The sequence below is a fragment of the Oncorhynchus masou genome, chromosome 31 (genome assembly GCF_036934945.1).
Source record: "Oncorhynchus masou masou isolate Uvic2021 chromosome 31, UVic_Omas_1.1, whole genome shotgun sequence".
Lineage (NCBI taxonomy): Eukaryota > Metazoa > Chordata > Actinopteri > Salmoniformes > Salmonidae > Oncorhynchus > Oncorhynchus masou.
Genome location: NC_088242.1, coordinates 37,919,064 through 37,944,191, shown reverse-complemented (window position 1 = coordinate 37,944,191; position 25,128 = coordinate 37,919,064).

Here is a 25,128-nt window from a genome sequence, read left to right as displayed (position 1 = left end):
CAGTGGAACGGGAGTAGTAGACTTGAGCGACAGGAGGAGCCTTCAGAACTCTAGAGAGGTTCTCCACTACTGCCAGCACTATGGTGACACTCATGTCACTCAAGGCCATGGAGGACCGGTCACAGGGGCTTTCCATCTGGCAGGACCAGAGGGCCTGGAGCAGCCTGGACACGATGTCCACCACCACCTTAGAGGGACAGCACAGCTCGGAGTACGGCTGGAAGGCCAGGCTCTGGGAAATGCTCTTTAGAGCTCTTACAACTTCATCGCAGACCTCAGGGTTTCTAAAATATACAAGCCAGATAGAGAGAAGAGGAAACACTTTTATGCACTTTGAAATGCATCCTCTGTAAGAAATGTGCTACAGACAGTAAATGAAGTTTGATTGATATTGGCCCCTGCACTCGTCATTTCATTTAGCATCAGTAGATGGATAGAATAATACATAGACCAAATAACTGTAACATAAAGAGTGAATGTGACTCACAGGTAGGAGAGATCAGCAGTAAAGTCAAGTGAGTTAATGGCCTGACTAAGGTCGGTGGCCAACTCAGTAAAAGCCTCATGTTCAACGTCCCTCATTCTGAGTTGAGTGTTCACCTCCCAGGTCTGTCACAGGAAACAGGGGGTGCCATTAATGCCCATAGCAGTGAGGGTAAAATATTGATATCAACATACCATGAGCCAATGCTAAATAAGGACATTGTTTATTAGAAAGGATAACACACTAACTGTATATTATCTCCACTTAATTGATACTGTAGACATCTTTCTAATCTCTTACCAGGTGACTTATGTCATTCCCTTCCTCTGCTTCCTTTCTGAACCTTAAAATCAAATACAGAGCAACTGAACATTCCTGCCTTTTTTATCCTTCCTCTACTTTCACATTGATTTCCCATTGAGCCTATGACAGTGATTCAGTGGCGTAGCCAGACATTTGTTGATGGGTGGGCCTGCAGACATTTGGGTGGGCCAGAAACTTCCTGCTATTGTACACTTTTTGCCATGAGGCTGAGAGAAAATGCATTTTTAAAGCTAACAATATAGATATGTTGACTGATAAAGGCACTGAATTATGAGCTGAATTGTTTGCTAAATGAACAAATGAAATAGGCTGTGGCATGGTGCATATAGCCATAGAAGCACAGTGAAATATGCCTCAATGCAGTCATATTTGTGGCTTATTGGGAGTGTGGCTTTCAGTTAGTTATTTTTGGCAACCCATCCAGGGAGAGTGAATGTCATTCCAGAACATCTGTTCTGTAATATATACATATTTCTTTACTCAAGCCGAGTTGGTGGACCTGGCTCCCCAGTGGGCATGTCTATGCCCTTGCATTGAATGACAGTGGTAGTGTACATGGCATTGAGATCCTATAAAATTATAAGGGCGATGTCATAAACGCTCAAAGTTACAGAATGGGAGGAAAATGGCAGCCTTTGTGGTCATGGAGAAATCCGGAGTGAATTGCAGTACAGCAGCCTGGCCTCAAATACTAGACATAACATAGTAAATGTAAATCTGTGACACTCAAATTAGTATGATATGTTACGTTGTACATAAGAAATAAGGATATTTAAGTCAAAAACAAAATGAGGGAGGTTGGTTGGGGAAGTCCCAAAGGTTGCGTGTTCGAATCACATCATTGACAATTTTATAATTTTAGCTAATTAGCAACTTTGCAACTACTTAGAACTATTTAGCTACTTTGCAACAACTTAGCATGTCAAACAACCCTTCTCCTAACCATAATCCCTAACCCCTAGCCTTGATAAAGTTAGTCACCTAGCTGACGTTAGCCACAAATAAGTGGAATTCGGAAACATATCATATGAATTGCAAATTCATAACATATTGTACAGACTGCTTAAAAAAAATATATATTTTGTTTTATGTAAATGGCATGTTACAGAAGGGTCCTGACATTTTTGGGGTAATTTTACTTGTTTTTGAAAAACTTACCCCAACCAGCGATTCACTTCCTCATCGTCGTTTTGCAGTACTGGGGCTCTGAAAAAACATGAACAAATGCTCTCAATATAGTGATGCTGGTCTTTAGATGTTGTATACATGACATTGTGTCATTCCAAATGTATCCGCAACATTTTATTCCATTTTGTGCGAATCAAGCTGTTTCCCCTATACAGCTGTTCCATTCTCTGTGTAGCCTGCTGCTAGAATGGACGGAGAGGTATCCCTCGAGTTGCAACAAAATGTAATATAACGTTGTGGATAAAGTTCAGAATGATACAATTCTACCCCATCTGCCCTGAATGACGGGTCGCCACTGTAGCTAACAAACATACTGTGCAGATAATGTTCAAATTCATTGTTTTACACAATGTTTTATCATAGCACTGGCTGACCACTGGCTTACCAACTCCCTTACCAAAATGGCTGACCTTTAATACTGTCATATGAAGGTTCATGTTCATTCTAGTATTCTGATTCCTAATTATATGGTACATAGTACAAGTAGCTGTACTCACCGCTCCAGGGACTTGTTCTTAACAAGCCAGTTGCTCATGTCCTCCACGGTGGTGTGGTGAGGGACATGACTCTGGAGGCCTTGTCTCTGGAGCACCAAAAACTGCTTCATCAGCTTCTTCTGCAAGATAAATCATGTTGTCAAAAAGACAACCTAGTGTTTGCTTTAGCCGGTCTGAATTGACAGGTGGGCAGGGTTTGTACTAGGGATCTGCCAGCAGCATACCACCATGCATCCCACTGCTGGCTTGCATCTGACACTAAGCAGGGTTGGTCCTGGATGGGAGACCAGGTGCTGCTGGAAGTGGTGTTTGAGGGCCAGTAGAAGGGACTTTTTCCTCTGGTCTAAAAAACAATATCCCTATTCCCCAGTGTAGTGATTGGGGACATTACCCTGTGTAGGGTGCCGGATTTCACATGGGGCGTTAAACGGGTGTCCTGACTGGTCACTAAAGATCCCATGGCACTTATTGTAAGAGTAGGGGTATGAACTACAGTGTCATGACTGGCCCTCATACCATCATGGCCACCTAATCATCCCCAGCTTCCAATTGGCACATTCATCCCATTCCTCTCCCCTGTAACTATTCCCCAGGTCATTGCTGTAAATGAGAATGTGTTCTCAGTCAACTTACCTAGTAAAATATATGTGCATCTTTCCCTGTCAAGGTGATTTGATATGTAGTGTGTCTTGATGCAGGAATCAGTAAGTTCTAGTTATAAGCGATATGATAAGAAAAACAAAGCGATGCACTGACATTTGTTGAAAAAACACATACATTTTCCTTTCAAAATAAAATTGTGCTGTTGTTGATGGAGCTCATGAGCTGGATCTGTCTGAGCTGACTTCTCCCTGTGTGTGTGTGTGTGTGTGTGTGTGTGTGTGTGTGTGTGTGTGTGTGTGTGTGTGTGTGTGTGTGTGTGTGTGTGTGTGTGTGTGTGTGTGTGTGTGTGTGTGTGTCAATTATGTACAGTGGGAATCATAAGTATTCATCCCCCTTGTGGATGTTTTCAGGTGTTCTTGTATTACAAAGTGGAATTTTTTGTCAATGATCTACACAAAATACTCCATAATGTAAAAGTGAGAAGAAACATTTACAAATGAATAAAAATGAAATAACTAAAATATAGTCGTTGCATAAGTATTCACCCCCTTGTTTAGGCAAGACTAAAATAGTTCAGGAGTAAAATGTGGCTTAACAAATCACATGAATTACATGGACGGTGTGAAAAAATAGGGCAAGACCTTGGAACTAAAGTTCTATCTGATATTTTGGTCAAAATTGAGTTATTCACATAGAGATTCCCTTTAGGTGGTCCTTTTCATGTCAGATATGAAAAGGACCACCTAGATAGATATCTTTTAACTTGGTGCTATGAGGTTCTGTCTGGAATCCAATTATACAATACTGGGTTGTCAGTAAAAAATAATTGTCTGTAAGGTGATATACAGGGCATTTGGAAAGTATTTAGACCCCTTGACTTTTTTCACATGTTGTTACATTACAGCCTTATTCTAAAATGGATTAAATTACATCTTTTCCTCATCAATCTACACACGATACCCCATAATGACAAAGCAAAAACAAGTTTTCAGACAAGTTTGCAAATGTATTAAAGGTAAAAAACAGTAATACCTTATTTACATAAGTATTCAGACCCATTGCTATGAGACTCAAAATTGAGCTCAGGTGCATCCTGTTTCCATTGATCATCCTTGAGATGTGTCCAGCTGTTATAAATTCAAATTATTGTAAATGATTTAGAAAGGTCCCACAGTTGACAGTTCGTGTCAGAGCAAAAACCAAGCCATGAGGTGGAAGGAATTGTCCATAGAGCTCTGAGACAGGATTGGGTTGAGCATTGAAGGTCTCCAAGAAGACAGTGGCCTCCATCATTCTTAAATGGAAGAATTGTGGAACTACCAAGACTATTTCTAGAGCTGGCCACCCAACCAAACTGAGCAATCGGGGGAGAAGGGCCTTGGTCAGGGAGGTGACCAAGAACCCGATGTTCAATATGAAGGAACTCCAGAGTTCCTCTGTGGAGATGGGAGAACCTTCCAGAAGGACAACCATCTCTGCAGCACTACACCAATCAGGCCTTTATGGTAGTGGCTAGATGGAAGCCACTCCTCAGTAAAAGGCACATGACAGCCCACTTGGATTTTTCCAAAAGGCACCAAAAGGTTTTTCTGATCATGAGAAAAAGATTCTCTGGTCTGATGAAACCAAGAAAGAACTCTTCGGCCTGAATGCCAAGCGTCACATCTGGAGGAAACATGGGGATGTGGGGTATTGTGTGTAGATTGAAGAGGGGAATTTTTTTTAGATCCATTTTTGAATAAGGCTGTAACGTAACAAAATGTGAAATAAGTCAATGGGTCTGAATACTTTCCAAATGCACTGTATTTATTGAGCCATGAAGAGGAAGACATCAACAAAATATTCTGAGATCTGGGACTTGAATAATACCCATTATCGCAAAACCTTACATTTTGCATTTACTTAGATTTTTTTTCACAACTTTTTCAGAAGAATGGCCATAACGTAGCCACCACCCCACCTCTAAAACAACAGATTTACAAATGGCTTAGGATTTTGATACTCAGCACTTTAGGTACCTTTAAGGTGAGGACCTTACTGGGTTATGAAAGAAGAATGAACTACAAAACAGTTCTGAGATCTGCAATGTGAACACTTTGATGCTCAATATCTCAGATCTATGCTTTGTACATATAGAAACGTATAGTCCCAAGGTCTGAAGGGGATGACATGATTTTTTAATGACTACCCTTTCTTCTGTCCCCTGTACATACAACATCTGTAAGGTCCCTCAGTCAAGGATAGAATTTCAAGCACAGATTCAACTACAAAGACAAGGGAGGTTTTCAAAAGCCTCGTAAAGAGGGCAGTGCTTGGTAGATGGGTAACAATAACAATTAGACATTGAAAATCTCTTTAAGCATGGTCAAGTTAATAATTATGTCGTCCTATTTGACCTCAATGATGCCCATGTTTGGTGCAAATCCAACACTTCACATCACTATGTAACTGCCTCCTTATTTTCAAGCATCGTGGTGTCTGCATCATGATATGGGTCGGCTTGACATCGACAAAGACTGGGGAGTTTATCAGGATAAAAAGAAATGTGATGGATTTAAGCACAGGAAAGATCCTAGAGGTAAACCTGCTTCGCACCAGACACTGGGAGATGAATTCACCTTTCAGCAGGACAATAACCTAAAATACAAGGCCAAATATACACTGGAGTTGCTTACCAAGAAGACAGTGAATGTTCCCGAGTGGCCAGGTTACAGTTTTGACATAAATCTGTTTGAAAATCTATGGCAAGACTTGAAAATTGCTGTCTAGCCATGATCCCTATCACCTCCTAGATAGACTTTAAATAATAAAAACAGAAATAATAATGGGCAAATATTGCACAGTCCAGGCTTGCAAAGCTCTTCAAATCAAAAATGTTATTTGTCACATTCGCAAAATACAACAGGTGTAGTAGACCTTACAGTGAAATGCTTACTTACAAGCCCTTAAACAACAATGCAGTTTTATGAAAAAAAGTGTTAAAAAAGTATTTACTAAAATTAACTGAAGTAAAAAATAAATAGATAAAAACTAAAAATATCAAATAACTAAGGAGCAACAATAACATAACAGTATCAGGCTTTATACAGGGGGTATTTTTGTTTTCCATTTACAGAGTCTATGTGCGTAGATTTCCGGGCCAAACAGAGTCAATGTGTGTTAGTTGAGGTAATGGAGGTCATATGTACGTGTAGGTAGAGGTAAAGTGACTATGCATGGATAATAAACAGTGATTGTCGATTAGCAGCAGTGAGAGTAGCTTGGCAGTGTAAAAATGGGTGGGTGGGTGGGTGGGGACAACCCAAATAGTCCTATGGGGTAACATGGCTTGATTTTGCTGTTCAGGAGTCTTATGGTTTGTGGGTAGAAGCTGTTAAGTAGCCTACAGTGCCAGTCACAAGTTTGGACACACCTACTTATTCCAGTTTTTCCTTTATTATTTACTACCTTCTGTTGAATAATATTGAAGACATCAAAACTGAAATAACTCATATGGAATCAGTGGTGAAAAGTACTTAAGTTGAAATACTTTATTAAGTAGTTTTTAGGGGAATCTGTACATTAATATTTATATTTTTGACTACTTTTACTTCACTACATTCCTAAAGAAAATGATATATGTTTTACTCCATCCATTTTCCCTGACACCCAAAAGTTTTAGTTACAATTGGAATGCTTACCAGTGCAGGAAAAATGTCCAATTCACACACTTATCAAGATAATGTCCCTGTTCATTCCTACTGCCTCTGATCTGGTGGACTCAATGAACATAAATGCTTCCTTTCTAAATGATGTCTGAGTGTTAAAGTGTGACCATGGCTGTGAAAAAAAGTTGTAAAAAAGGAGTCTGGTTTGCCAAATATGAGGAATTTGATGTATAACATTTACTTTTACTTTGTACTTTTACTCAAGTAGTATTTTACTGGGTTACTTTCACTTTTACTTGAGTCATTTTATATTAACACATCTTTTACTTGTACTCAAGCATGACAATTGAATACTTTTTCCTCCTCTGTATGGAATCATGTAGTAACCAAAAATGTGTTAAACACATCAAAACATATTTTATATTTGAGACTTTTTAAAGTAGCCACGGGTGTTGTTAGGTTTGGTAAAGGGGATTTTGTTTTGCCTTGATGACAGCTTGGCATACTCTTGGCATTCTCTCATCCAGCTTCCCGAGGAAGTCACCTGAAATGCATTTCAATTAACAGGTGTGCCTTGTTAAAAGTGCATTTGTGGATTTTCTTTCCTTTTTAATGTGTTTGAGCAAATCAGGTGACATTGTCTGTAATTTATTTAGAATTCAGGGCACAATTAACCTGCATGGCTACCACAGCATTTTACAGCGATACCATCTGGTTTGCGCTTAGTGGGTCTATCATTTGTTTTTTAACAGGACAATGACCCAAAACACACCTCCAGGCTGTGTAAGGGCATTGATGGAGTGCTGCATCAGAAGACTGTGGCTGTTCCACTGATGTCAGAAGGTGAATTCACCAATTTGTAAGTCGCTCTGGATAAGAGCGTCCGCTAAATGACTTAAATGTAAATGTAAATGTAAGACCTGGCCTTCACAATTACCCGACCTCAACCCAATTGAGATGGTTTGGGATGAGTTGGACCGCAGAGTGAAGGAACAGCAGACAAAAAGTGCTCAGCATATGTGGGAACTCTTTCAAGACTGTTGGAAAATTGGATTGAGAGAATGCCAAGAGTGTGCACAGCTGTCATCAAGGCAAAGGGTCCCTACTTTGAAGAATCCCAAATAAAAAATATATTGTGATTTGTTTAATAATTGTTTGGTTACTAGATTATCCCATTTGTGTAATTTCATTGTTTTGATGTCTTCACTGTTATTATACAATGTAGAAAATAGTAAAAATAAAGAAAAACCCTGGAATGAGTAGGTGTGTCCAAACTTTTGACTGGTACTGTATATACAGGCTATATACACAGTATATACTGTAAATATCTGAAACAGGGTGCAATTTGAATAGAATGGATGGAGAGAGACTGCTTGTGCGTGCTATGATTTAAAGCAACGATGTTCGAGTGATAGGCTGCTTTAAAACTCTGCAGCTGCAATTAAGGGTCACTATATTTTAAAGTAGGGTTTTAGGTCAAATATATTTTGCTGAAAGGAGGGCCATCCATTTCCATTTCAGAGTGGTTCGATTTTCTCCATGTAAGTCTTATCATAAATAACGTTCACTCACTACAACATTCACATTTACTCCACTGTAACATACACTTTCGATATGGTGTAAGTGTTTTCTGAAATGAAGATGATTTAATTTTACCTGCTCATTGTAGTAGTTCTTGTCCCAGCACCGCTCTACAGTCTGACGGTATTCAGCACTCGGACTGAACATCTTGAGAACAGAAAAACATACCAGGACTTTCTACAATGACATAATTGAACTATTAAAACTCAAATAAGATATATCATAGGATTTACCTGTGCAGATGTAGAAAGGGCACGCGGGATTTTATTGCTAAAATCCATGAATTATTTGAGGAAATGATCGATGGAATTTTGACAATAACTCAAAATAAAGATGAGTAATCGTAGCTAATTCGCAAATGTGTTCGTGCTTGGGTTGGCGCAAACTAATGTTTTTAGCTAACATTCTAACATTCTGGAGGAATCAAACATTCCATCTCCATAGAAATTGATTGTGAACATACTGTTATGGATTGTGCGTATTGTTGCGTAATACTGTAGGCTACAGGTTCGATAATAGTCACACTGCCTGTGATATGTGATGCGCTGCGCTCTCGTTCCTCACTCGTAAAAGCTAATGCAAAAATGCATGATGTCGATGATCAAATAACGAAAACATCAACATAGGAATAATTGTCAGCAAAATGATTTGTTGGATTTGATTGACTCCTGTGTAATTAAATATACAAACATGTATTTATTACCAAAACATCAATGACAATGGCAATAGTTAGCCTATAAATACAGTCTACATGTATTTACACTTGCATATAGCCTACATCTACAATCTATTTGGAAATAACAATAATGTATATGATTGTTACAGTAATTTAATACACTGATGCACGGAACCACAACAGTGTTTTGTGAAATAGGCCTACATGTATTTCAGGAGAATGTTGCCAATTATATTTTAGCAGATTTTCGACTATGGCTCAAAATCTGTGTATTGAGCTCAAGTGACACGAGGGACATTTTCGTTCATTATATATCCTTCAAAGTATAAACATATCAAAGGAATTTCTGTAGCAAACTGGGGCCATTTTCTCAGCTGAGCTGCTTCAGCTCTTCTTGCCAGGTGATTTAACAGTCCTATTGTGAAGACAGAGATGGCCATAGAGCACTGATATATGCTACATAGCTGTAGAGAACAGTCTTTAGCATACACCAGAGAGGCTAAGAGTTATTGTGGAGAACAGAGCAGCATATGTTAGAAAGCTGAGCCAGACGGCTGCTTTGTGACCTTTTTATACCTCACAAGGAAAAAGGAACTGGCCAGACATCAACAGAAGTGCATTGTAAACTTGAAACACACCTCAGTGCAAGCCAGGCACAGTGTGTGTGTGTGTGTGTGTGTGTGTGTGTGTGTGTGTGTGTGTGTGTGTGTGTGTGTGTGTGTGTGTGTGTGTGTGTGTGTGTGTGTGTGTGTGTGTGTGTGTGTGTGTGTGTGTGTTTGGAGTGAGAGCAATGGAGGCCACGCTTGGAAACAACAGCAGCATAAACTTGTTGGAGACATGCCTGAAAGAGCAGAAGAGGTATTGATCTTTTTTCACTGGTTTAGAAATGCACGTTGTATTACTTCAAGGCCATAATTGGTCAATTTTTGAGGAGGAGCTATCCCCAAATGTGTTTACTTTCCCTACAGTATGTGATTTTCCAGTCCAGACACTTCACCTTCTATATGCCGGCTACCATTGTATAAGTAACTGGTGGAATTACAGTGGACCACTAGATTACTCAACTTTATTTAGCAAAGTAATCAAGCTCAGTCAGGTTCGGTAACATTCAGTCCAACTGAAGATTGGTTAAAGTTACCAAGTATGTTCATTTCACTGATATTATCTATCACCTGTTATCAACATTACACTGTTTACATTTTTCCTATACCGCTGCCACACCGTTTACAGTAATATCCCACACGTTGTGTCCCGCAGTTCATATTCAATAGGGCTATTATTAACAACTGTGGCGGTCTTTGAAAATGAGGGACATTGCCCCTCTCTTTTGTCACATAAACCGTCTACAGTGTTTGCCATTGAGCGAGGTTAACTCCGTGAGTGGCCTCACCGTGAGAGGAGCACGGTCATGGGAGGCTTGGAGTAAACTATTGTTTTGGTTGTCCCACCCCATGTCAGGCAGTTGACCTATATTGCACCACCCAAGTGCTGTTTCCACAAGCACATCTGTCCCCAATCCGCAGCCAACCATCCACAACCGCCTGCCCCACTCGGTATTCACAGACAATTGAGTGGCTTTTCTGCTTTACACCATCTTACTACAGCAGATTTATTTTGAGACCGCCCTGAAGAAGGACACATTTGTGAAACATGTATTTATTCGGTTGATTAGCAAACTGTCTTCCCTCAAAATTGGGTGTATTGGTTGGCCTGAGTAAGGAATTGAAGATCACTGTCATTATTAGGAGAGAGTCTCAGTGATGGTCAATGGAAGGCCCAGTGCACTCAACATTCTGTAGTTTATATCATATATAGGTAGACTAGTGGTTAGAGCGTTGGGATAGTAACTAGAAGGTTGCTGGATTAAATCCCCGAGCCGACAAGGTAAAAATCTGTCTTTCTGCCCCTGAACCAGGCAGTTAACACACTGTTCCCTGGTAGGCCGTCATTTTAGATAAGAATTTGTTGTTAACTGACTTGTCTAGTTAAATAAACAAAGTATTGTATAACAGCTGATGAAACGAACACAAAGAAAACATAAAACGTGTTTTGATAAAGTGTTATTTCCTGACAGGACCTTCTAATTAGCAGGTTTGCTAAGTTTCGACTTTCCATGGTGACATGGAAATAACAAAGATAGGTCCAAATCTCTCTGCCAATAACAGTAAGTTTTCAGTTTTTCCCTCCCAACTCAGACCACTCTCAGACAGTCCTACCAAAATGATTGTTTGAGAAGTCGTTTTTGCTAAAAAGCGATTTTTTTGGGCCATTTTAATGGAAAGCTATTACAGTAAGGTAATTCATTGTTCAATTATTTGATATTGATATAATTAAATGGCTACATTAGGCTTTTAAAGTAAGTGTTGCTGCTAAGACTTGGGACAAGGTGGTGATGCATTTTCAGTGTCAACCACAAGTGGACGCTATATGACTACTGTGGATCCTTTTTGAAGTACGAGAAACTGAGCTGGAATGGATTTGCTTTTCCATCACATCCCACAGACAATTCTCTCTGGTAGAATCAAACGTTTTTACAGTTGTGTGCTAGTTATATTCCAATATTTGTTGTGCCATTTCTTGGAGTAAAATGACGTTCAATTACGTACGTCAGTGTTGTTGGAACAGATCTGCATTTCAGGTGCTTACCCCATCTGACCAGTGATAATTAGTAAGATATGCTCATAGTGCATATTGTTCTAGTCATTCTTTGCCATTCTTTGACGGTGTATTGTACTCTGCATAGAGCTAAAGTAGATCTAAGCCGTAAAAAGCTGGTGCGGTGGCCAGGTCAAGCTCTTCTGTGGTTCTCTCTGGAGTGTATTTTAATGCATGTTTGGAACTGTTTTATACAGCACACAGTCTGTCTCAACACATGGGAGAAACCCTGGCCTACACATGAGTATAGTTTAACAGTATCCATTGTAAACACCAGTCAGTAAATCAGCTCACAGCACAGGCAGAATCGATCCATGACTTACGCGTGTGTGTGTGTGTATGTCTGTGTGAGTTCGTATGCATGCTTTCATGTTTGTGTGTGTGTGTGTGTGTGTGTGTGTGTGTGTGTGTGTGTGTGTGTGTGTGTGTGTGTGTGTGTGTGTGTGTGTGTGTGTGTGTGTGTGTGTGTGTGTGTGTGTGTGTGTGTGTGTGTGTGTGCACAAGCACACAAACAAAACAGGATGTAGAAACATGTACCACTATTTGAATCATAGAATTGCTATGGGGTCTCCCGAGTGGCGCAACTGTCTAAGGCACTGCATCTCAGTGCTCAAGGTGTCACTACCGACACCCTGGTTCAAATCCAGGCTGCATCACATCAGACCATGATTGAGATTACTATGGAGCGGCGCAGAATTGGCCAAGCGTGGTCCAGGGTAGGCCGTCGTTGTAAATAGGAATTTGTTCATAACTGACTTGCAATCTAAAAAATGATAATAAATGAATAGAACATTCTAATTGACTTGTAAGCCAACTGGCTGGTGGTGAATTTTGATCTATTTCTGACTGAAATATTAAAACGTTATGGAGTTTAGAATCGTCAATCAAACTATTTATATGACCTAAACTCCACTCATCCTGCCCATTAATACACAGTCTCGACCTATCTGCCTATACATAATGTATAGGTTAGATTGCGTAAACAGATCCGCCCTACAGTTTTGAACAGGGAGTAATAGTAATTAAAGTGTATGCGCTTCGTGCAAGCGGGGCAAAATCGTTTTGACTAACCAACCTGCCTCCCTTCCGCCCCTCGACCCTACACACTTTCCATCGCTTGCCTGCAAAGTAAACACAGCAAGCCATAGGAATGTTATCCCAAACCTACTAATTTGCCTTGATTACATTAATATTTTTCAGCTGGAATTGCCCTTTTCCCCTTCCTATTTCTCTTGTTTATTTTGTTCCCTTGCTCCTCTCCTTCTCCCCCCATGCATTGCTTTCTCTATTAGTGTACGATTAAGGATGATTAGCTGGCAGACAGATGCCCTGTAGTTCCGGTGGTCGAGGGGAGGGTTGTGAGCAGGAGGGAGGAGGTTTGTGGGGGTGGATGCCGATGGGTTTGTAGTAGAGGGGTTGAGGGCAGGTTTTCAGTGATTGAGTGTTCTTGTCTCAGCTTGGTCTTCTTCCTGGGTCATTTGTTCTCACCAGGATGTACTTTCTTCCTCTCTCTCTCTCTCCCTCCCTCTCCCTCTCTGTCTCTTCTCCCTTCTCTATCTCTCTTTCTTTCTCTCTTTCTCTCTCCCCCGTCTCTCTCTCTCTCCTCCTTACTACCCCCTTTCTCTCTCTCTCTCTCTCTCTCTCTCTCTCTCTCTCTCTCTCTCTCTCTCGCTCTTTCTCTCTCACCCCACCCCCTCTCTATCCCCCCCTCTCTCTCTTTTTCCTGCTCTCTCCATTTCTCTATCCCCCTCTCTCCACCCCTCTCTCTCTGCATTTCTCTATCCCTCCTCTCTCTCTCTCTCTCTCGCTCTCTCTCTCATGTTTCCGTACATCTTTGTTGTTTTTGCTTTACGTCTGTTGAAGTGTCTGTGTTGGGTGTCCATAATGGGGTACGATGGAAGCATCTCAGCTTGGCTCTAGGACATAGCAGGACATCCATTCCTGTCTTTGGATCATAACCCATAAGGTTTATGTTGGGAATCCATCCAGGGAAAGCACTTACTTCCACTTACTTTCCGAAAGCAGTGAGGTGTTACTACACAGAAACAGCATTGCAGAGCAGTAAAGAAATCACAGCCTGACATCTCGGATGTTAGGTTTACATGCGTCATGATTTTGTGAGGCAGTGAATCCCATAAACCTTATTGCTATTTATGTGCAATAAAAAGCTCCTCAGCCAGGCCGAGCTGGGCCAAAGAAACATATGAACAGGTGTTTGTCTGTTTCTTGAATCTGTTGCAGCTGTGACATGGCAAATGTACACACCTTTTTTTCTCCATTGTTACTTAGGGCTTGGTCGTAATACCATACTGTGCTATGTAGCATACATCACAGAAAACATGTGGCGTTCCTAACCCTGGACTTTCAATTGGGAACAACAGACCTATTTGTCCGGTGATTGTGTGTTCAGATACTAGAAAACCAGACAGATTGACAGTCAATGATTCTTGCAAGCCTCTTTTTTTATGCCTCTGTGAAATTGATTATGTGCAATACAGTGCCACTCAAATAATCATATTGTAATGAAGAACAAAAAAAAACTAAAAGGTCATTCTATATATTCTCTACCACCTGCATGTACTGCCTATTTGATGTCTTAGAAACAACTCCTGTAAGTTTGTTGGTACACTTGTGGAGAGTGTCGTCTTTTACATAGGCCTTGGCTTAAGAGCTCCTTTGTCTTTGATGAAGAGGGTCATGCTCACGGGGGAAAGGAGGGACCACCAGAAGAACGAGGAGAGCAAGGAGATGAAGTGTGTGGTTATTCTGTCAGGGCTGAGCAGCACGAGGCACCATGCCAACGGAAACTCGCTCTGTTTGTAACACACACGCATGGATGTGTGCTTTCTCTCTCTCACGCACACACATACACACATTTTCCCCATGCGTGAGACAGTTTGTGCCTGGGTTTGTCCACAGAAATGATTTATTAAATAAACAGAATTATTCGCCTCGTAGACAAGCCTAAATATCAGTGTGGTAACCCTTCAAAGCTAACAATTTTCAACAATGGGCCCAATAACTTGGCCAGACCTTGCTGTATTATTGTCTAGAGAAGCAATTCATTAAACTAAAGAGAAAAAAAAGAAAAAAAGAAAACAAACTTCATGATAGCATCATAATCTATTGCGGTAACATTATAACTTTCCCATTGCAACCTGTGTAAACACTCCAGAATTATTATGCCTGTGTTTATAAAAGATCATTATGTGTGAGACATAATGATTTTCTGTGTTTCTCCAGAACACACAACTGCGGTGGTCAGTGGTCACAAGGGAAGGGTGTACAGACACACATTGGCACCATGAAAAAAAGAGTTTCCTGGAAAAAGAGTGAGAAACTGAAGCCATCTATGAAATGACAAAATATGTCTACGTATTTCACATCCCTGTATACAGTACAGTATAGTCAATACATTCCACGTTAATGGAATTACACTTTAAAATGTATGCCAAACCAAATCCATTGCTTTGAAAGTTTACACAGTAAATACAATTAAAAGCATTTTCTTGGAAAAATTAGCAGATGCAACGTTTTGTAACACAATTAGGTTAAAATATCCCTCCATTTTATTCTGTTACCAAACTTTGTATCTGCACAGTTCTTCCTTTAAACGGGTTATTTTAACAATTGAAAGTAGTCTTTGTGCATAGAGTTCTGTAGTTTGGTCAACTATGATATCAAAGGTTTTTGTTTGGGGAAAAAAATGGATTCTCTAGTACAGTTACCATGGAATTCCCTAGTGTTAAAGTAACTGTCCAGTTCTGTTAACTCATACCTAAATAATGCCGTTGACTCATCCTGTACTCGTATTTGTGGCCAAAGCATAAATTGGAGAAAAAAAACACTTAAAAACCCCACCTCAAACAGACCGTTTAAAAAAATGCTTGCTATTTCCTCATTGAGGATGATGTCATCCTCCTGAGGAGGATGAGCTGGCCAATCAGCGGTCTACTCACATGAATATATATACACCCACACCATTCTGTTGTTGGGGTACATGCACACCATTCCAACACAACACAGAAAATCTACTTTTTAACACAATTACACTTTTTGTTTTTACTATTTTACTCATATTGCAATTAATTATAGGTCATATTTTATAGAAATCTGTAAACACATTAAAGGTACTTTAAGAGTACAGTACATAGCAGAATTGCACTATATGGAACCCCTTTCTATCACACTTATGTCTCTCTAGCCCAAGGCATGTTCAACCTGGTCTCAGTGCATTTCATATCATTCAGTATGTAAATCTGGGACACTCCATACATTATGTTATGATTCGTATGGTATGTATTATTTTGTGTATGTCCATCAGCCATTTCATTACAAATTAGTCCATCAGCCATTTCATTACAAATTACTATTTGTATTATATGTTACAATTTGCAAAATGTACAATATGTTACGCATTCTAGCTAGGTGGCTGACGTTAGCTAGCTGGTTAATGTTAGCTAGGCTAGGGTTTAGGGTTAGGGGTTAGGGGTTAGGGTTAAGGTTAGGGTTCAGTTTAGGGGAAGGGTTAGCTAACATGCTAAGTAGTTGCAAAATAGCTTTCAAAAAAAGTAGACGTATTTGAAATGTTGCCCTTGATGTGACTCAAATTCACACCCTTCGGGTTGCATGACATTCACTTTATATATTCACCCAACCACCCTACTTTCATTTTTGACTTAAATAACCATCTGTCTTATGTAACCATACCAAACGTAACATATCATACTAAGTTCAGTGTCACGGATTGACATTTACTATGTTACATCTAGTCTATGAGATCAGGCTGTACTGTGTCAGATACAAGACTGCATGAGGCATGGAGCTGGTTTGGCCCATGTGTGTTTATGTAGTCTGCGTGTGCTCTGCGTGTGGAGGTGCATTCACAGCAAGCCTATGGGGGATTTGCCCATTGAGCCAAATCGTGGCACACTTATCTCTTCCAGCTCTTTATCTCCACAACCCCTAATTGCTGACTTCCAATCACACTGTTTATCCTCTGATAGAGGGAGGATTTTTTTCCCTTCCACATCCAGTTTGTTCACTCAGACTTCCCTTCCTACCCTCCACCCACCCTCTGCCCTCACTGGCTACCTAGACCTGAGGGGAAATGAAACCATTGACTTCTTTAGAATAGATGGTTACAATAAGAGGAGGAACTACTTATGTAGATCAAGAGGATGCCAGTGTTTGAGGAGAAAAGAAGACGTATCTCTGGTGGTATGCGTGTGTTTTACTCCCCGAAATAGCTCGGCTCTTTTGGTGTTCATAGGCTTCCTCTGAAACAGACTATCTCTCCTTCTTGTTGTGTATTGATTTGCCTCATTATTTCTTCATTGTGCCCTTGATGAAGAAGAGTCCCCATATACAGGTAACTGCCAAAAGAAAGGAAACGCGTGAGTAAATGAGGGATACAAAGTATATTGAATGGTTCCCGAGTTTTTATAAGCAATCAACATCCCGTCATTCTTAGGCTCATAAATAAAAATGAAGAGTTGCCCATTATTTTGGCCACCATGGCTAGAAGAGATCTCAGTGACTTTGAAAGAGGGGTCTCAAAGGAGCATAAGTGGTTTAGAGTGTGTATGTGTGTGTGTGTGTGTGTGTGGGGGGGGGGGTCTCAGTCACCTGATCTCAACCTAATTGAACACTTATGGGAAATTCTGGAGCAGCGCCTGAGGCAGCGTTTTCCACCACCATCAACAAAACACCAAATGATGGAAATTCTAGTGGACCAATGGTGTCGCATCCCGACAATAGAGTTCCAGACACTTGCAAAATCTATGCCGAGGCACATTGAAGCTGTCCTGGCATCTTGTGGTGACTCAACGCCCTATTAAAACACTTTGTGCTGGTGTTTCTTTTATTTTGGCAGTTACCTGTATACACTCCATGAAAGATCAGCCATGAAATATTGTCCATAACATTTATTTGTCAGGCTTTTCCCTCCAACACATGATCCAGTCCCAAGCCAGCAGGCCTTGGCGGTCTGTGGTAAGGAATCAGCCAATGTTGTGTTGTGGTGAACCAACACGCCACCACCTCAAAGCAGCCTAAATCAACGCAAACCATCTTGAACTCATTCTCTGTTTGAGGAGAATTGTGGATGGGGAAGGGGAAGGGGAATACCATAAACCAGTGGATGAATTACGTTCTCATGGATCTGGTCTTCATAACCTGGACTTGACTTTGTTGGTAGACCACAGCAACCAGAGCTTCAGTTTCAGCTCTAACATCTGAACAGAGCACTAAAACCTACTTATCACTAAAACCCACTTATAAACTTATCTCAACTGTAACTCGACCACCTTCAAAATGGAACGTGTTTCAGATACTGAAGGGTAGAAATGTGCTTCAGCGCTCACAGCTGGTTGATATGTGGTAACAGAGGGGGAAAACACACAATGGAAGGGCGTTTTTGCATCATTTGGAGGATGAGAGAAAGTGGTGGTGGTGGCGATGGGCGTTTGGCCCATCCCGTGGAACAGTTGAGCTCACTGCGTTCTCACTGCTGAGTGTGATTAGCCAAACTGGAGCAGGACCAGGCTAGCTAACTCTAATGAAGCCGGCTCTCGTCTGTCAGTGTGTGAGTGTGAGTGTGAGTGTGAGTGTGAGTGTGAGTGTGAGTGTGAGAGTGTGAGTGTGAGAGTGTGAATGAGAGAGTGTGAGTGAGAGAGTGAGTGTGAGTGAGAGAGTGAGAGAGTGAGAGAGTATGAGAGTATGTGTGAGTGAGAGAGTGAGAGCGCGCGTGTGTGTGTGTGTGTGTGTGTGAGAGAGAGAGAGAGAGAGAGAGAGAGAGAGAATAACAACGTGAAGTGGGATCAGTCTGCCATTCGAAATTAAAACTGAAGCGATGTGTGACCCAGCACCATGGTTTCAGAGTTACACCCAAAACAAACAAACAAAAGAGCTTTGGTCGTGTGTGTGTGTGTGTGTGTGTGTGTGTGTGTGTGTGTGTGTGTGTGTGTGTGTGTGTGTGTGTGTGTGTGTGTGTGTGTGTGTGTGTGTGTGTGTGTGTGTGTGTGTGTGTGTGTGTTGTGTGTGACAGATATCCAACGGGGATCCTATCATCTTACTGTGCATGTGTGCGCACACACCCACACACATATACGATACGCACACAACATTTTGATGGATGGATTTCCCCTCTCCAAAACTGAGACAGGGCTTAGAGGAATCCTCTGGAGGCTTCCTTCACCAGACTCACATGGAAACCAGCTCGCCAAATACCTAACACTGAACATCATGTTCCATTGGTTCCATACAGCCAATGATATTTGGGTGTCTTGGAAACTCAGGTAAAAAGGTGACTGTCAGGAGTCAGGACTGGCTGTGTTATTGGAAAGTGGGCGGTGGCCATAACAAAAAGAATCTCTATTGTGGTGAGACATGTTTTTTAAATGACTTATGTTAAATGAACTACGTTACGTTAAATGAACGACAAAAGTTGCCAACCTTCAGTTGTGCTTGTCTGCTATCGACGTATACAATAGTATGTGTGTGTTCACCACCAGATCTCACGAAAGTTATTGTATCTTATGTGCATTTGGATGGGGTTCAAGTATACTGCACACGCTAGCCGCGTATATGTGAATGAAAACCATTTTTGTTTTTATCTTTATTTATGCTCAGGGGAGGCAATGGGACTCTCCATTCACTCCGTATTTTTGTCACCTAAGGTTTCGGGGGGTTAGCTCATATGGAAAGCTGATTCCAGAGGTTGCTTCATCTCACATGGTTTCAATAGCAGTGTCCTGGAGACCTGTGGCTCCACGGCAGACCCTCTCCCTGGGACTCTGTGGCCTAGGGCAGGCCTGGGTACAGGGGAGCAGCAGAGGAGAGGAGGGGAGAGGAGAGAGGAGAGTGGTGCTGCGCTGTAAATGAGTCTTCACACACCTCTGTGCTGAACTTGTCAGCTCCCTCAGTACCTCACCCTCATTCCTTCCATATGTTTTTATTAAGTCTTGAAAAATGACATGCTGAATCATTGGGGAAGTTTCCCCTTTCACTTTTCCCTCTGACACGCTGGTTCACGCAACAAATCACTGTATTCTCCAGGCAGCATTCATTCCCGTCAATGTCCGTTGTTGCTGAAGCAGCATTTGACAAATGCAACTTTTCATTTGGAGCGAAATATTCAGCATTCAAGACATTGGCAGGAAAAAGAAAATTAGCCTTGTTTGTTTTCATTTTGCGTCCAAAGCAGTAGGGAAAAGAACGAGGTAGGGGAATGTTTCAAGTAGCGCATAACTTTAGCAAAGAGCTTTTCTCCTCTTCACAGTTGGATTCAGCGGTGGGATCTGTGGAGGAGCTGTGTGTTCACATTGATCCCGTGGAGAGGAGAGGAGGGACAAGGTCACTCCAGGTCAACGACAGGCACTACAGGAGGATGTGCTGGTGGTGTTGCAGTCTAACCTCACCATGTCTGCTGATACGGGCCCACAGAACACGTCTGTCAGTAGAGCTGGGCCTATAGACACTGACAGACAAATCTCCCAGGAACTATTGTGTAAAATACAAAATAGAGGGCGCTACTGCTATGGGAAGTGGGTACATTGTCCATTGCCCATGCTAATAGAATGCAGGCTATCTTCCACACCTTTTTTTTTCATTCTCACACAGGTCAGGAGTGTTATTTGGGTTATCATTCAGTCATATTTATCAACAAAACTTCTTCATTATGGGAAAAGTTGCTGGGTTTCAGTGTGTCTTCCGAGTATTGTGAGTGTGTTTGACTGTAGTATAGATTAGTATCATGAAATGTATCAACAATTCCCTCTTGAATCAGCATTGCAACAATGGCATCCAATGTCTATTACAGAATGAAGTGGGTTTCATCAATTAAAGTGAAGGATGAGGAAGCATTAGAGCCGAGAAAATGTAAAATAAAAAAACACTGTTGTGTAATCAGTTACCCGTAGGCATGGAGTCGTGGTATGTACCAGCACTAGACTCCTGCTGTACTATGTACTGTTTAAGTATGATGACAGACCGGCTCTGGTCTGGTCTAGTGGCTACAGCACCGTGATAAGATCTCCTCCAGAGCTGCATTCTACAACAAACAAGGGCCCCCATAAATGATTGGGGAGATTTCCTCAACCCTGGCTGCAGACATAAACACTGGCCCTCATGGATGGACTGAGACTAGGGGAAATGTAGATCTACCACCACCATTAGTCCAATTAGGATTCAATGCCTATGAATCCACTGGGCTTTCCTTGTTTCAGTTGTTTGCCAGAGAGGGGAAAGGGGGCCAAAAGTACACTACAGTTACACGAATGGCAACAAAGGAAGAAGCTTGTGTAACCAACCACTCAGGAGATGAATTCCCTCTCATCTGAGCAGATTCTTTGCTTTCCTTTTAAGTCGGGCCGGCGAGGTAGAGGTGCAAGCTCTCAGATTCCAAGGGGCACTGGTGTTGTGTTGGGTACTGCCACTTCTGACAAGGATCACCCTGACTTAGCAGAGAGATGAGACATCTCGGCCCTCTCCTTACTTGGCCAGGTGTGGTCTGCGTCCAGGTTCACTGCAATTGGTTGCCACAGTGTCTTTGACTCTGTTGGCTGGCTGGGCTTTAATGATAAACAAGAGTGGGTTAGATCAAGACTCAGCTCCTCAGGCTGTTTGTGTCCTGTCACTTTGACTTTGGTTTTAGCATCAGATACATAGTATCTTCCTAGTCCAGAACGGCTCATTTTCCAACACTTACGAAAGAGAGATGCACGTTTCTCTTGATGTCGTGTGGTGCTACCAGCTTTGACAATGGTCACGTTTTTAATGTTTGGATGCCTGATGAAGACCTAAGGGTCGAAACATTGTTATAAATATCACCAGGGAGCATGAGCAGCAGTGTGCGGCGTTTTCCTTTCTGTTTTCCGTGAGTTTCCCTATGACTCCAGCGTCTACGGAAAGTACCTAGATGTGAGTATGTTCTTCCGATTTTGTACACGTTTAAAGGTTCCCAGACTACGGCAGCAGAGTCCCGACTGCATCCATTAGAAGCACAGACACAATTGAAATAATTACGGGGGGAAGGAGCACAGGAATTTCAGGGATCATTCTATCCAATACCATCCAGTAACTGAGTTGTACTTTCTGTTAGTCACTGTTCGTTACTGTTACATGTTGTAAGGGTTAGTTGTAAGACTGTAAGTGAAACAGGTTTTACCGGTAGGCCTCTTTTGTTAAAGAATAATAGAAAATCATTATGAAATAATAGTAACATTATTTGGGTAATCTGTATTTGCTTTACTGACTATCAGTAACATTTCAACTAACTATCTACTAAACCTAGTCCCTAGCTCTGAACATAACCTTAACCTTTATACTAACCCTTATTCCAAACCTAACCCTAACCGTAACCTTAGCAAGCAGTTGCTCATCAACAGATCAAGCGTTTATTTCTACCTATGACCATCTGTAGAGCATCTACAGACGAACACTCCAAATAAAGTGTGACTGAAATCTTACATTTCTCTTATTGATTTAACCTTCATTTCACCCAGAAAGTCCCAGAATCTCTTTTGAAATAGAAATCTGGACAATAAAAATTTAAAAAAGTACAAAATAAGACATACAATACAAACAGCACAATCAACACAACACCATGAGTTAATCTGGCCTTGCTACTTTTGATAAGCCACATTTGTTTAACAACGAGGATGATAAAGTGTACTAAAGCCCTGAAGTCAAACACTTAGGACTTCCAAACATACTGCAAGTCATAAAGATGTGTGGGGTGGGGTATGTTATGTCATAAATATAACCACAAACATAAAGTGTCATGTGAATATTTAACAACAACGTAAGAATGCAGTGTCTTTAGAAGTCTCGCTAAAGAAAAACCGACACTTGCAATGAACTTCAAGGCACCTCGCTCTCTCGCCCCACCAGTTTCTGTGAAGATGCTTACCCTGTGGCCTCATTATTTTACAAAGAAAAAAAGCTGAAGCCATGTTCTTTGTTTCATAAAGTACTCTGGTTTTTAAGGGGGTGTTATGGTTTGCAGATGTCACACTGCATAGCATTTGGTCCGAGTCATTCCCTGTGCTCTTACAGCTGAACCTATCCTCTGAAGCGTCAGGACGAGAGATTTTTAAAGGCAGCCAGTGGAAGAGCAAGGCCCCACAGAAATTCAGCTAGAGTGGTTATCTCTGTGTGGGGTGAAAACACAAAACTCATACACGTGGACATAGATGTAGAGACACATGTATGCAGATTTGTACCCACATGAATAAACACACACGTTGCTAACCCACCAATCGTAGAAACAGAAGACCTGCTCAGGGATCTCTCGGACCACATGGGATGATGTCTCCTGCAAGCTTATCACATCATTCCTTACACTCCACTTGTATTCAGAGAGACAGCTGCTGGGAGATATATTATGCTAACGACATAGACCTCCAACTCCATGAAAATCAGATGGAAATGTCTGCTGTCAGACTCATGAACCAGAAACCCCTTCCACCCCCCAATGGAGCCCCCTTCCGTGCCTCTGCTCCCCGCTTCCCTGCCACACATTTCTGGCTCCAAGACTGATGGATTGGCGTCTTGGTCCCTGGGCCGGAGGCTAGCAGAGGCGGGCCACTCAGTGATGTGAAAAAGTAGTCCCATCTGCACATAGACTTCCATTATTCTCCTCATGAAGGGAAAGCAAATGTCCGTGCATCACTTCATTATAAATGACTCTGATTTTGAGGAGCGCTTAGGCAGAATACCAAGCCAGGCAGGCCGTATCCTTGGGACTGCAAACCAATATTGGACCACAACACAGGGGCGGATGTTCACCGGATATTAGGCTCCGCCATGGACACCTCTGTGGAGAATGGGTGATTGATGAGCATTAGTATGAGCGTGTGTGTGTGTGTGTGTGTGTGTGTGTGTGTTTGTGTGAGAGAGAGAGAGTACATGTCTCTGCAGTATGTGTTTTTGCACAAGGATTTGTTTGTCTACTGCCTAAGTGTGTGCGAGTATGTATACTCTAAGTGTGCCTGTGTATTGGCAAAGAAAATAGCATGCATGTCTGTGCTTTGGACCTGCGCCAATCACAGTGATACGTATCGTTACTCTAGGCTGGTGTACTTTTGCCCTCACAGTCATTATCAGAGCTCTGTAAATAGCAACCCGCTGCGCCAGTGAAAGGAAACGGCCCTTCTCCAATCAGCCTCATCAGTAGTTTCACTAATGGCTTCCTAAAACGCCACACAGATCATATTTTTCGTGATGCATTGCCTTTTCCGCTCGAGATCCAAGGCCCTCAGATATGATTAATCACCAGATCACCTACGGTTCTATCATAATGAGCTACTGACGACATATTTCCATATGCTTTGATTCCTTTTAAGTGGAATTGCAGTGGTTCTGTTGACATATTCTCTTCACACCAATGATTTACATCTAACTAGTGACCCAAGGTTCACCGCTGTGACTTAGCCAATCCCGAGTGGGTTCGGTATACTGGTTATGTTACAGTTTCCTGCTCTGTGGAGGTGAACGTAAGAGCGTAAGGATGAAGATGCTATCAGAGTGGTTGAATTCAGTGTGCCCTCTGTACTTTGTAAGACCCCCAGGACTAGGCTATAGCATTGAGATTCTCCAGTTCAATGTTCCTTCCCCTCATCCCAAAAGTGATATGGCAACTTGTGAATGTTTGTGTCAACTATTTGACACAATGACCTCTATGATTGCTGTGGTGTACTGGTTCGTCATCTGTTTTGTTCGAGTTTGTGGTCCTTACTTTAGTATGTGTTGAGTCCCCATTGGGTGATGTCACAATGCTTAGTACAATGTGATTGTGGACAAATAGCAACGCAAGGTTTTGTCGTAACTTTTTGGAATCTTGAAGCCATTTGAGATCTCTGCTAAGGTGATTCGTGATTACCTGTCATATCTTTTCCAGTTGTGAGATACATTTTCCAAGAAATCTGCGCCGTGATCATTGTCGTGATTTACGGCCCATGATATTCATGTTTCGTTTGGTTCTTGTGATGTTCTGTTGTGGTTTCTACTCTGTATCCTGCGATTGTACAGTATTGTCTGTGGTGACCCATCAAATCAAATCAAAAATCAAATCAAATGTATTTGTCACATGCACATGGTTAGCAGATGTTAATGTGAGTGTAGCGAAATGCATGTGATCGTGATATGATCTGTTCAAGAGATCTTTTCTGAACAACCGTCTGGGATGATCCAATCTGCAGTGATCTAGCATAGGACCTGCTGCTAGAACAGTATCTGCTTCTGTGATCTACTGTATTGGTAGTGATCCATGCTAGTAGTGATCTGTCAATTTGTAATGATCTATGATAGTACGTATACACTATGGTGGTCTGTAATGTAGCGGTTTGAAATCCTGCGCTGCCAGGATCTCTGAGGTTCAGCCCTTGCTGCCAGGCCTGGCTTCGGTGTGGGAAAATGTCTCTGTGTTATTGTACACACAATGCTCATGACGCATTTGTTTATGTGCTCCCT